The 13886-nt window shown below is 44.2% G+C and overlaps 1 protein-coding gene across 1 annotated transcript in view; it reads right to left on the bottom strand.

Moving 5' to 3' along the window:
• sNPF (short neuropeptide F precursor) overlaps positions 1-11795 on the bottom strand; it is a 109377-nt gene extending 97582 nt beyond the window's left edge. Inside the window, exons 1-2 of the mRNA XM_069336277.1 lie at positions 11651-11795; positions 9153-9452 (exon numbers count right to left, since the gene is read on the bottom strand). The gene's annotated coding sequence lies outside the window, so the exon portion shown is untranslated. The remainder of the gene's footprint in view (positions 1-9152; positions 9453-11650) is intronic.
• Positions 11796-13886: the final 2091 nt, after the last annotated feature.

Raw genomic sequence — 13886 nt, 5'->3', positions numbered from 1 at the left:
TTGTTCTGAGAAAGATAAAAGCCGTAAACCCGTATTAACTTGGGTCAAGAGGCAATTTAATGCTAACCACATTCTGAGTTTTAGAAGCTGGAGCACTTAAACCACGCGACCGACAACAACAACTGCGGGGCCCAGGAGCTGATACCTGACCCCCTCCAAGCTCTGCATAGTCAGTACAACTAGGTACAACTAGGTCACACACACACACACACACACACACACACACACACACACACACACACACACACACACACACACACACACTAATTTCGGCTATACATTTTGAATGCCTTCACTGCCACACCACCACCAAAACCACAACTACACCCCCCCCAGCACCACTACCACACTCCCCCCCCAACACCACTACCACACACCCCTCCACCAACACCACTTCCACACCACCACCACTACCACACCCCCGCCAAAATCCCCAATGTATGAATGTATACCCTCCCTCATTACCACCTTCATAGCCTATCTTCCCTTTCTAAGATATTTATGTTATCTCCCCTAATGTGTCTCCTTCTATCTCTCCATCTCTCTGTAGCGTCCCCACCATCTCATTAATATCAACAGTGCATACGCTCCGGTGATTCCAGGATACTGAGCTCACAGGGGAACCTTTCAAACCACAAACGGATTCACTGCAGGACAGAAATGACCATCTAAGCGAATAACCATCAGCAAAGGTGATTATCTCATCTATTATAACCAAGAAATGACCGTTAGATATTCCCGCGCAAATCGAGAGCCCTCAAAGCCGAGCCGTTGGCTTTGAGCCAACGCACAGTGGCGCCTTCTGCTATTGGTCAGCGGACTCTTGTTACTCCTGGCGTCCGCGCCTGCCCCGTAGATCTTCGCTGCCACTGTAGAGGGTCAAGATGGCTGCCCTGGGCACTGTAGAGGGTCAAGATGGCTGCCCTGGGCACTGTAGAGGGTCAAGATGGCTGCCCTAGGCACTGTAGAGGGTCAAGATGGCTGCCCTAGGCACTGTAGAGGGTCAAGATGGCTGCCCTAGGCACTGTAGAGGGTCGCCTTGGCACATTTCAGCCTCTGGAAGGTTATCAAAGCCTTTCAGCCTCTGGAGGGTTACCAAGACCACCACAACAGCTTACTGACCAACCAACAAGAATACTTATCCTGAACATCGTCCAGAACTAAAGTAAACCCTGTATATGTATGTTTATACACCGAGAAGGGTACACCTTTCTGTGTACATATCCATTGTAATGTGTTGTTTATATCTGTATATAAATGATTTATTCATTAAACCTTTCTTACTAATGAGAAAAGTAATAGGAACCACGAAGAGGATTCGAACCCGCACACCTTGGTCCCGGAGTCGGTCGGCCGAGCGGACAGCACACAGGACTTGTGATTCTGTGATCCTGGGTTCGATCCCAGGCGCCGGCGAGAAACAATGGGCAGTTTCTTTCACCGTATGCCCCTGTTACCTAGCAGTAAAATAAGTACCTGGGTGTTAGTCAGCTGTCACAGGCTGCTTCCTGGGGGTGGAGGCCTGGTCGAGGACCGGGCCGCGGGGACACTAAAAAGCCCCGAAATCATCTCAAGATAACCTCAAGATAACCCCCAAGCACACACCCTACACCACTACACCACGACATGCTCAAAAGCAATGCCACCTGGGATTCAACGGAATCCTCTAGGGATTAATATAATATTTGATTAATATTATAATCAAATTGTTAAACCAGTATTAAAAAATTTCCGTGGCGATGCTTTAAAAGGGAAAAGAAAAGTGATTCGAGATATTTAAATAATAGATAACAGTCAGGACTAATTCTTCTACAAAACAAATTAAGGATAATAATAATAATTATTATCCTTATTATTATTATCAATGATATAATTATTAATAAATTATAATTATAATTATCAATAAAATAATTATTATCCTTATTATTATTATCAATAATATAATTATTAATAAATTATAATTATAATTATCAATAAAATAATTATTATCAATAATAATAATAATAAAAATTTGGTACTATTGAATATGGACAAACTGGAAAAGGTTTTGTATATATGTTGTTAATACAACATCTTAGGCCTAATACACGCTATCCGAGGCTTTATATAGTACACATATATACTATACTAGGTCTAGGAATATTTAATTTTGGGTTTTAACCGTATTTTTTTCCAGACTCAAATAAGTGAATAGTACCAAATTTGTACTAAATGTCCACTACGTCAATATATGTACGATGGTTCACATATTTACATTAAGTACTCTCTACACAGGAGGATGGGCTGGATTTATTTTAATTGACCAATATGTCGTTTTATGCGTGTGCTACTTATATATTTTTCATCCCCCGATATACGCAAGGTATATTTCACACACCCAATATACGCGAGGTATACACACATATACAGGGCATACTCTTCTACCGTCACCAACATACGAAACGTATGCTTAAACGCTGCCCCAATACACGCAAAATATTCACCATACACCATTTCAAAATATGCAAGGTATACTCATGAACCGCCGCAACATTACCAAGTTATACTCATACACCAGCATACTACATACGAAACCTATACACTGACCAGACATATATAAGCTACAGTCATACACTACAACATGTGTATGTTATTCTCATACACCCCCACAACGTACACAAGACATACGCATACACAAACCCAATATACGTAAGCAGTACTCCTGTACTCATACACCAACATACACTAGTTAATACGACCCTCATAATTCAGAAATTATACCAATACATCATCCGCGACATACGCAGAATAAATCATCCCTAATATACCGTCGCCGACATACGGAAAATACATACAATTCTCAATATACTCCTATTATAATCATACACCCCTGTCCACAACATTCGAAAGTTCTATACTTTCATCAAAATACTCAAATTATACGCATACATCACCGCCGATATGCGCAGATGATACAACCCACGCTGCCTCAAGCTTATAGCAAAGACAACATTTCCAGGAGAGAGAGAGAGAGAGAGAGAGAGAGAGAGAGAGAGAGAGAGAGAGAGAGAGAGAGAGAGAGAGAGAGAGAGAGAGAGAGAGAGAGAGACAGAGAGAGAGAGAGAGAGAGAGAGAGAGAGAGAGAGAGAGAGAGAGAGAGAGAGAGAGAGAGAGAGACAGAGAGAGAGAGAGAGAGAGAGAGAGAGAGAGAGAGAGAGACAAAGAGAGAGAGACAGAGAGAGAGAGAGAGAGACAGAGAGAGAGAGAGAGAGAGAGAGAGAGAGAGAGAGAGAGAGAGAGAGAGAGAGAGAGAGACAGAGAGAGAGAGAGAGAGAGAGAGAGAGAGAGAGAGAGACAAAGAGAGAGAGACAGAGAGAGAGAGAGAGAGAGACAGAGAGAGAGAGACAGAGAGAGAGAGAGAGAGAGAGAGAGAGAGAGAGAGAGAGAGAGAGAGAGAGAGAGAGAGAGAGAGAGAGAGAGAGAGAGAGAGAGACAGAGAGAGCTATCAAACCACAGACGAATGAAGCCTCAATATACTTCACATATGATATAGATCTCCCACATGCATATTCATTCACAGGCGCCAGTGAACAAACACGCCTCTTAATGTAAATCATTCGCCGTCCAAGAGAGGGGCCTCGCGGCTGAGTGGACAGCGCTCGGGGGTCGTAGTTCTAAGGCCGAGGTAGAAAGAAATGGGGTGAGTTTTTTTCCATCCTGATGCCCTGTTCACCTAGCAGGGAGTTAGGCAGCTTTGTGATCCAGCGTTCGACCTCCCTTAGTGAGGCGTTTGTGACCCTCCGATAAGTAGGGTCTAAAACCTGAGAAAATATATCACCAGTCAACGTCATCGCTACTCTAGCTGAACCCGACCCGATCCGACCCGACCCGACCCGACCTTCACTAATTAAAATAATAGAGAAGCAATTTTGTGTTTTATATACGGTAAATATACGGTGTTTGGCGCCAGTAAACGCTTTTTAAATATACACGTGGGAAATACTGGAGGGACAGGTCCCAAATCTACACAGTAAACTAACAACATACTGGAGTGAACGATATGGAAGAAAATGCAGAATAGAACCAGTGAAGAGCAGAGGTGCCTATAGGCACAATCAGAGAACACTGTATAAACATCAGAGGTCCGCGGTTGTTCAACGTCCTCCCAGCGAGCATAAGAAATATTGCCGGAACAACCGTGGACATCTTCAAGAGAAAACTAAATTGTTTCCTCCAAGGAGTGCCGGACCAACCGGGCTGTGGTGGGTATGTGGGCCTGCGGGCCGCTCCAAGCAACAGTCTGGTGGACCAAACTCTCACAAGCCAAGCCTGGCCTCGGGCCGGGCTTGGGGAGTAGAAGAACTCCCAGAACCCCATCAAGTAGGTTAGAATTTCATTTCGGTTCAGATTTTAATTCCTAGTATTTCCTGTAGTGTTACGGGAGAGGCAAGTGGATCAGTCACCAGTGGCCAGGTGACCTCAAACTCCACCACCTCTAATCATCAACAACTTACGCAAGCACTTAAGCAATCTGTACATTACTTAAGAATTTAGGAGACCCTTAAGCTGCATAATCCAAGGTGATTATAGTTATAAACAACCGCGTCGAGCTTCGGGGCTCATAAACTATTTACTAAATTCGAACAAAGTCGCCTTGATTGCTGAAAGATGGACAGGTTTCGTAAGTGGATGTGTAAATGTTTGATGAGTCCTGTCATGGTTTGTATGAGTAATTAATGAGTGTGATGTCACGGCCTCCTGAATGAGGTCATGGGGTGTTCCATGGACACACGTGTATATAACGTACTCATAAACAAACAACGAAGTCCATTCCATGCAGCCGCCAAACCCCCTGTTTATGAATGAAAAACACTTTACACACGACTCATAACTGATGACGTTCGAACATTTCTCGAACAACGCTTCGCTAACGACCTCTGTTCGAATCTCAACTCTGTAAATGCTTCACCCAGGTATTGCAAATGCAAAAAATCGCCAACAGAACCTAAACACCTAACCAAAGCCTAAATATGGACAATATGCTAATATATAACAATATTAATTTGCATTTAAGAAAATTCCTATTTTGAATGAACAGCATGTTAAAATTTATGAATGCGGCATTGGGGTCGACCGCTGGATGGAATGGACATAGACTGAGGACGGGTTGCACCCCACCCACACCCACCCACACACACACCCACACACACACACACACACACACGCACACACACACACACGCACACACACACACACACACACACACACACACACGTGCGCGCACACACACACACACACACACACACACACACACACACACACACACACACACACACACACACACACGCACGCACACACACACACACACACACACACACACACACACACACACACACACACACACACAAGGGTCGTACAGAAGCCTACGAGTCTCAAGAGGGCCGAGGTCTTCCATCTGGTGTCGTCTGCAATGCTAACTTGCAACTTGCAATCAGGGCATTTGGTGCCCCGAATGTTTACTTTTGTATATTGCAAAAGAGAACGGCCTCGCTTCTTGCGAGGTTGGCGTTCGATTCCCGAAAGGTGGTGTGAGTGAGTACTGTGAGCCAAGAGGTCGTCTGGGTGAGTACTGTGAGCCAAGAGGTCGTCTGGGTGAGTACTGTGGATCAGGAGGTCGTCTGGGTGAGTACTGTGAGCCAAGAGGTCGTCTGGGTGAGTACTGTGAGCCAAGGGGTCGTCTGGGTGAGTACTGTGGGGCCAAGAGGTCGTGTGGGTGAGTACTGTGAGCCAGGAGGTCGTCTGGGTGAGTACTGTGGACCAAGAGGTCGTCTGGGTGAGTACTGTGAGCCAGGAGGTCGTGTGGGTGAGTACTGTGGGGCCAAGAGGTCGTGCGGGTGAGTACTGTGAGCCAGGAGGTCGTCTGGGTGAGTACTGTGAGCCAAGAGATAGTCTGGGTGAGTACTGTGAGCCAAGAGGTCGTCTGGGTGAGTACTGTGAGCCAGGAGGTCGTCTGGATGAGTACTGTGAGCCAAGAGGTCGTCTGGATGAGTACTGTGAGCCAAGAGGTCGTCTGGGTGAGTGAGTACTGTGAGCCAAGAAAGGTCGTACTGTGGTCGTGACTGCGAAGTCTGTGTTTCCTCAGGGCACGATGCCTTGTTACGTTCGTAAGTAAACATATATCAGAACATCTTTCAGAATATTGTAATTTTTTTTTAATTTCGAATGCTGTCAATCGTAACGCGAAATTTGTAAATCAAAATTCAGTAAAAATAGTGAGTCATGGCTTCCACATTCTGACTAAATTATGAAATAAGTTGCTGATTAATTAATCGTTGTAATCATTAATCAATCAGCGTATTCGACCAATGCTTGTTCTAACATGGGCGTGTGTGGGCGCACTTGCCCCACGCCCATCTAGAGCCAGTCTGAAATGCGTCATTAATTCGAATTTTATCTTAAATTAATCACAAACCCGTAGTAGCAATTATTAATGTTTAATTTATGCAATATTTTTAATTATGGCAAATTTTAATTTTTCCGAAATACAGTATTTTCGGGTAAGCAGCACGAGAAATTATATATATTTCAAGGGACTGTATCATGTCAGCTGTATATTGAATTCATGAGAACTTTCGTGAATGCCTGACAGCTCTCTTTTTAGAAAGTCTGTGATCTCTTACGACACGTGGAATAAAGGGATCCTTAGCTACAGAAGGTGTTCAGAATAAGTGTTCTTATTCCTGAGCTACACAAGGTGTTGAGTGATTTACTAAACACCTTGTACAGCTCAGGAACAAAGTGTTCCTGATCATCACCTTACCTTGCGGTTACCTTGCCATGATTACGGGGCTTAGCGTCCCCGCGGCCCGGTCCTCGACCAGGCCTCCTGGTTGCTGGACTGGTCATCCGGACGCGGCTGCTCGTAACTTGACGTACGAGCCACAGCCTGGTTGATCAAGTATCCTTTGGAGGTGTTTATCGAGTTCACTCTTGAACACTGTGAGGGGTTGGCCAGTTATGCCCCTTATGTATAGTGGAAGCGTGTTGAACAGTCTCGGGCCTCTGATGTTGATAGAGTTCTCTCTCAGAGTACCTGTTGTACCTCTGCTTTTCAACGGGGGAATTCTGCACATCCTGCCATGTCTTCTGGTCTCATGTGGTGTAATTTCTGTGTGCAGGTTTGGGACCAGCCCCTCTATTATTTCCCACGTGTAAATTATTTTGTATCTCTCCCGCCTGCGCTCAAGAGAATACAAATTTAGGCATTTTAGTCGGTCCCAGTAGTTTAGATGTTTACTGAGTGGATTATAGCAGTAAAGGATTTCTACACGCTCTCCAGGTCAGCAATTTCACCAGCTTTGAAAGAGGCTGTCATTGTGCAACAGTATTCGACTCAAGAGAGCACTAACAACTTGAAGAGTATCATCATTGGTACAGCATCTCTAGTTTAAGACATTCTTGTTATCCAACCTGTCATTTTTCTTGCAGTTGTGACGGCTACTTTATTGTGTTCTGTAAAGGTAAGATCTTCCGACATGAGTACACCCAAATCCTTTACATTGCTTTTTCGTTCTATGTTATGATATGACTGCGTTTTGTTCGTGGTTTCTGTTTTTATATTTTCATTTTTACCGTAGCGCAGGAGATGGAATCACAAGGTATTCTGCTTCATATCATAACAGTTGTAAGTCACTTTAGCTACGAAAGATAAATGGCGATCAACACGATGATCAAGTCTCTTCAGTCATAATCAGCCTCAGCTTCTCGCGAAACGATCATTATTTTGCGCTTTGGCGAGAGTTGGAAAATTCCGCAGTGGCTTTTTGCATTGTGGCTTCTTAAACCAGCATGGTAGTTTCGCAAGAAGTCCAAAGTTGTTAAGATGAAGGTAGTGGTGGCGGTCTTGTAGTAAGGAGAAACGAGAGTTTAGGTACACGGGGCCCCTTTGTTTCCCGACACTACTTACGCTTTTTGGTTTGGGTAATGGTAGTTTTGCTGAAGTAATTTTTCGCTGTGACTAACGCTTGAGTCTGTAGCGAACGACGCATCATAGCGAGGTAGTGTGGCTGACGCAGCCTCGCGGAGTATTAAATACTAAACGGAAAACTATGCATGAACAAATCGACAAGAACTAAATCTAACAAAACAATAAACCAAACACCCCGTTTAAGGACACATTAGAAAAAAAAAATTAATAAAACATTCTCCTTTTGATAAAAGTTTCCTTAACCACGTACATACACACAAGTTCAGCGCCCTCTTGTGGTAACTGCTGAACTGCCTCTTGACCGCTTCCCGACGCCACCAAGACAAGAAGGGCGTCTCGCGCCCTGGTAATTAATTACCCAACAATTCAGTCATTACCTGACGCCCTGAATTCAAACTTCGTGGAAGCCTCACCGTTACCCACAAACTAATATCAACTTAGTTGGTTTCGTGAATTGAAGTTCTCTTTCCTTCACGTCGATTTTTTTTTAATTTTGTTTTAGTAAGTTTTCTGTTTAAAAACTAAATAAATAAATAATAAAATGAACAAGGAAATTAAATTATTACGTTTCATATCACTTTTGCATCCATATTTCCGTTAGAATTTGTCAATTACATTCTATATTCTAAATATTTGTTGATAATTTGTATTTAACATAGCGGTGTATATATTAAATAACCCTACCCATGACTTTTTAAAAGATTAATAAATCAATATAAAAACGCTTAATAATTTAACATTGCTTTCAGCAGCTATTATCCTAAGATATGGCCACAAAATTAGTAAATCGTGCTTAGCCAAACGTTAAAACAACGAATTCCGCTAACTACCAATAGTTAAATGGCCTTCATTAGTTATATTGTGTTATACATATCTATTATCTACAAATTTACCTCAAACGACGTTTTATATTATTTCTTTGGTATTAATAAGTACACTAGATATCTTTCAGCTGAGATATTCTTAAACAATTATTCAAATTACGTGATTATCATGATAAACAACAATCTTAACTGAAGCCATAACGAGTCCCTGGTCTCCGATCTATGACAGTAATTATGACCCTTGCCCTTAAGTGCCAATTAGGCTCATGTCACACCTTGAGTGCCTCTCATCCCTGACTTTTAATTTCCGCCACTCCGGGGGTATTTATTGAGGAAATGCTGAAGTTTTCCTGAAAACTCACCTCTGTCTTGCTGTGTTCACACACACACGAGAGTATGGAAGCCTGTGTGGTGTGTGGTGGTGATGCCGGCGAGGGAGTGAATGGGGGGCACGCGTGAAGAGTGGCGGAACGCGGGAGATGCGACCGTTGGCGTGGCGGGTGGTGGAGTGAGCGCCAGGTGACCGCGCCAGGCTATTTACCTTCTCGGGTACCAAGGGGGCGGGGCCTGTACCTGGCCAGACGCATGCGCAGTGCCGGTATTCCTCCGCCCCGCCACCCACAACACCCACTCGGACCTCAACACCCCCAGTCAAGACATTTCTGAAAATACCGTATAAAAAATTATGCCACAACAGGGAAATTTATGCGATTTGTTATATCACACACACACACACACACACACACACACACACACACACACACACACAAGCGGGGGGGGGGGGGGGACGTGTCCGGAGCAGCATATAGACACCACGACTAATAGAGGAGAGGTTAGATGGGCACTTGGTGAGGTTAGATGGGCACCTGGTGAGGGTAGATGGGCACCTGGTGAGGTTAGATGGGCACCTGGTGATGGTAGATGGGCAACAGGTAGACAAGAAGGGGGAAGAGGAGAGGCCGAACCTACACACAAAAGCTTCTATTGTGTTCAGAGGTGACGCGCGGGCGCCGCCCACCTCGCGCGTGTGTGCGTGTGTGGTGTGTGTGTGGGCGTGGATGTGGTTGCGTGAATGAATACAGGTTTTATTATAACATACAACCAAATATATACCCCCCATGCGCCAGTCATTAAATGGTAAGGTAAGGCAAATCATCAGGAGAGAGCGCTAAGCCATTAAAAATGAACTTGAGTTAATTTTAAACTGTTTTCAACTGAATTATTGACTTAACACTTTGTGTCATATTCAACAGCACATGTCTACAAGACGAACATGCTGTTCGAAACCACTTCCAACTGTGTAGAGGTGGACAGCATTCCCGAGTTTTTTGTTTTTTGAGATATATACAAGAGTTGTTACATTCTTGTACAGCCACTAGTACGCGTAGCGTTTCGGGCAGGTCCCTGGAATACGATCCCCGCCGCGAAGAATCCTTGTTACAACCAAGTATACATTTTACTGTTTGCGTTAAACAGAGGCTACAGTGCAGGATTTGCGCCCAGTAAATCCTCCCCGGCCAGGATACGAACCCATGACAAAGCGCTCGCGGAACGCCAGGCGAGTGTCTTACCACTGCACCACGGAGACTGGTTGAGCAGCATGATGGAGGTTAGAGCGGGCATCCCCCCTCTGGATAGCGACACTGATGCGCTTGAATGTGAAACTGGATTGTCTTGTGTACATGATTTGCCTAATGTGTTCCTGTCCCAACTGCTTCAAGAAGTACACCTTTAACCCAGGTGCCAACTGGCACCAGCCTGTAACACCGTCTCAGAGCTTTGTATTACTGGGGCCAGATTCACGAAGCAGTTACGCAAGTACTTACGAACGTGTACATCTGTCCTCAATCTTTGACGGCTTAGATTACAATTATTAAACAGTTTACACGCATGAAAACTTCCCAATCAACTGTTGTTATTGCTATAAACATCCTCCTGGTGTTTCGGAGCTCATTTAACTGTTTAATAATTGTAAACAAAGCCGCCAAAGATTGAGGAAAGATGTACACGTTCGTAAGTGCTTGCGTAACTGCTTCGTGAATCTGGCCCCAGGTCTTTCTAGGTCTCCCTGAAGGTGGCAGCCCCGTCCTATTACCGATTACCTCCTTCAGGTCATCGGTAATAGCTACCTGGCAAAGTAGGTGTCATATATATCCAGGTAAATACATAACATTTTCTCTATTTGCAAGATGTTTCAGCACAGATGTTATCCCCAGTCAACTGTTGTGCCTGCAGGATGGTTGATTGATGAAGATTAAGCCACCCAAGAGGTCGCACGGGCATGAATAGCCCGTGTCTGCAATGTTGTTGTTGTTTCAGATTTAGCTACTCAGAACGAAGTGTCCATGTAGCACGGGCTATGGTGAGCCCGTGCCTGCAAGGTCAGGGTTGCCTACATACTGTGTCCCCCTTAAGTGAGGGGGGGGACACAATGCTGAAAGAGAGATGAGGTATGAAGGGGGAGCGGAGAGGTCAAGTAGGGTAAAGTGAGACATTGTGGCGGGAGTGTGTATAGCGGCTGGTTACGTGAACATGTTCCTTAATTACTGAAGACTGAAGAATCTTGGCAAGGACAAGGTAATTACGAGGAGAGTGAGTTATGCCAGTACAACTACACCACACTTGGGAGATGAGGACAAGGACTGGGGATAGTAAGGAGGGAAGGAATGGTGCCCAACCACATGGACCATCGAGGGATCGAACGCGGACCTGCAAGAAGCGAGGTCGTCGTTGTAGCGACCAGTCCAAGTCAAAGACCTTAGGTTTAATGGTATTATTGCAGCGATTCATAATGGTTGGTGATTTTCAACTAAACTGATGAGTGTTATAATGTTGAATAAGAAATCTTCCTTTTTCTTACCTGATAAGATGTGCAATGTTGGTGTGACCATATCGACCATGTTTATTTCAGCTAGGAGCTCATCATCACAATCGACTTGAGAATGGTCCAGGACGGACCGAAACGTCGTCGTCCCTTCACCTTCTAGTGTGTGGTCTGGTCAACATACTTCAGCCACGTTATTGTGACTCATCATCTGCACGAAAAAGATAATTTGTACATTATAACGGGGTGTCTCCATAGGGGGACCTGATGTGCATGATAAATAACTTTATAATGTATAGTTTGACTGGATCGTTCTAGCATTTTACAGTCAAAGACAGTTACAGATAATCACAAACAGCTACAGTCAGTCACTGACAGCCACATGCAGTCACAATTTCTGACAGTTACAGAGTCACAGATACAGTCGCAGGCAGTCACAATGGTCTGACAGTCAAAGAGTGACAGTCAGCAAGGTATGCTGACTTTCCGGTACACAGTAAGGGTGAGGCTGTCATCACTTAGGATGACAAATATATACATCAGAGAAAATAATATATACATCAGAATATATACATCAGAATATATACATCAGAGAAAATATATTTGAAATATTACTGACCCATAAATGGAACCGAACACACACACACACACCCACACACACACACCACACACACCACACACACACACACACACCACACACCCACCCACCACACACACACCCACACACCCACCCACCCACACACACACACACACCCACACACCACCACAACACACACACACACACACACACACACCCACCCACCCACCCACCCACACACACACACACACACACACACACACCCACCCACACACACCCACACACTTATATGACAAAGAGTGCTGGGAAGACGGGACACCACGAGCGCAGCTCTCATCCTGTAACTACACTTAGGTAATTACACACACACACACACACACACACACACACACACACACACACACACACACACACACACACACACACACACACACACACACAGCTGGACCAAATGTATGCCTTCATGAAAGTGTTTCCAAGACATCCTCGAACCTTTAGAGGTGACCTTTTTTGCCAATTAATTACATTAAGATTCTTAATATTTACTTAATCCCTTCCTCCCTCTCTCTCTCTCTCCCTATACTCAGTGAAGCCTCGACATCCTCCACCGTCTCCTTCAGTTCCAGGTGTTGGGCCTACGCACACATGCTTCCGCAAACCGAGTTTACTGTCAAGGGAATGTCGACACAACGAACATTGGAATTACGGTTCAAACTTGATTAGTGTGATTGAAAGCGACAGACAGACAGCAGGGGACTGGATGGACCCGGTGTGCGGGTCGGGGTACACAATTATGAAATGAGAATTAGATTCGAGGAAATGGAAGAAACAGAGAGAGAGAGAGAGAGAGAGAGAGAGAGAGAGAGAGAGAGAGAGAGAGAGAGAGAGAGAGAGAGAGAGAGAGAGAGAGAGAGAGAGAGAGAGCATATGAACAAAATATGCTAAGAACTAAACTTTAACGTTCCTAGTCCTTAAATAACTTATATATGTATTATACATATAGGAGGCCTGGTCGACGACCGGGCCGCGAGGACGCTGAGCCCCGAAAGCACCTCAAGGTAGAATGTTAGCCTTAAGCGTATACTAGGCCAATAATTGCTTGGACAGGTTAGTTTAGGCTCATCACATACTTTTTCCAATTTTGTTAGAACGTAATTTGGGCTAATTTAATAACACAAAACGTGAACGTTTTGTGTAGATACAACGAACGTTTTTCAAACGTGAACGTTTTGTGTAGATACAACGAACGTTTTTCAAACGTGAACGTTTTGTGTAGATACAACGAACGTTTTTCAAACGTGAACGTTTTGTGTAGATACAACGAACGTTTTTCAAACGTGAACGTTTTGTGGGTCCAACAGTCCATTGTCGTAAGTGTGACCAAATAGTTGTTCCAAGTCCTACGATTTTCGGAGGCTAGGCTGATTTTAGGTCTTGCATGTACTAGCTCTATCTATAAATCCAACATTATGTTTGTAACTCATCTTCTATGTATGTACATTTACTTGAATACAAATTTGAATTTGAATTTTGAATTTGAGTTTCAAATTAGACACTGTTACTGCCTTTTCCCGCGCTGAAGCCTCATCCGCCCCCGGGGCACAGCGGACAAAGACAGCTAAAATGTCAAAATATATAGTACTTTCCTATATTAATACATCTTCAGAAGAAATGAATGTATTAATTCCTTCTGAA

The sequence above is a fragment of the Procambarus clarkii genome, chromosome 35 (assembly GCF_040958095.1).
Source record: "Procambarus clarkii isolate CNS0578487 chromosome 35, FALCON_Pclarkii_2.0, whole genome shotgun sequence".
NCBI lineage: Eukaryota > Metazoa > Arthropoda > Malacostraca > Decapoda > Cambaridae > Procambarus > Procambarus clarkii.
The sequence above is the reverse complement of the archived record's forward strand: the minus strand, read 5'-3'. Positions and strand labels throughout refer to the sequence as shown.